The 784-nt window shown below is 47.8% G+C and overlaps 1 non-coding gene across 1 annotated transcript; it reads right to left on the minus strand.

The window, feature by feature from the left end:
- Positions 1-326: 326 nt before the first annotated feature.
- Positions 327-398, minus strand: TRNAA-GGC. Its single transcript has one exon. It is a non-coding gene; the product is annotated as a tRNA-Ala (tRNA).
- Between the last annotated feature and the right edge of the window lie 386 nt (positions 399-784).

Below are 784 nucleotides of genomic sequence, written 5' to 3' on the forward strand. Positions count from 1 at the left end.
CAGGCCCTGCCACAAATTGTGTTAGCCTTTAAGGTGCTCCTGGACTCTTGCTCTTTTCTACTCTCATTACCCAGCTTGGCTTCCGCAAACTCTTTATTGAGAGCATCACCTAAACGACATTTTCCGTTTCGTTAGGGATGGGGGCCTACGCTAATGTGTATAGTTCAGTATGTTCAGTATGATCTTACGATGACACATAAAGCTGCCTTACACTGAATCAGACCATTGGTCCACCAAGACCGGTATTGCCTACTCAGACTGGCAGCAGCTCTCCAGAGTCTCAGGCAGAGGTCTTTCACATCACCTCCTGCCTGGTCTTTTTAAACTGGGGATGCCAGGGATTGAACCTGGGACCTTCTGCACGCCAAGCAGAGGCTCTACCACTGAGCCACAGCCCCTCTCCAAGATCTCAGGCAGAGATCTTTCACATGATCTGCTGCCTGGTCCTTCTTAAATGGAGATGCCCTGGACTGAACCTGGGGCTTTCTGCATGCAAAGCGGAGGGTCTCCCATTGAGCCACGGCCCCTCCCTTAATTACTATGTGATTTTTGCATCATTCAACGGATTGTGTCAATATTTATGCTTCGCTTCAGCTCTGCTTTCAGATTCCTGCTTCATGTCAAGATTTCTGCACTCCAAATCCTATTGCCTTGTTTATGCTTTTATTTTATTTATTCAATTTGTATCCCGCCGTCTCCCCCCCTGTCCCATCCTCTTGCTTATATTGACTTCCTCTGTATAATCCTACAGGGCTATTTTTGGGCAGGAACGCACAGGAACGGA

This window comes from Gekko japonicus, unplaced genomic scaffold (genome assembly GCF_001447785.1).
Source record: "Gekko japonicus isolate JY-2015 unplaced genomic scaffold, Gekko_japonicus_V1.1 scaffold2973, whole genome shotgun sequence".
Taxonomy (NCBI): domain Eukaryota; kingdom Metazoa; phylum Chordata; class Lepidosauria; order Squamata; family Gekkonidae; genus Gekko; species Gekko japonicus.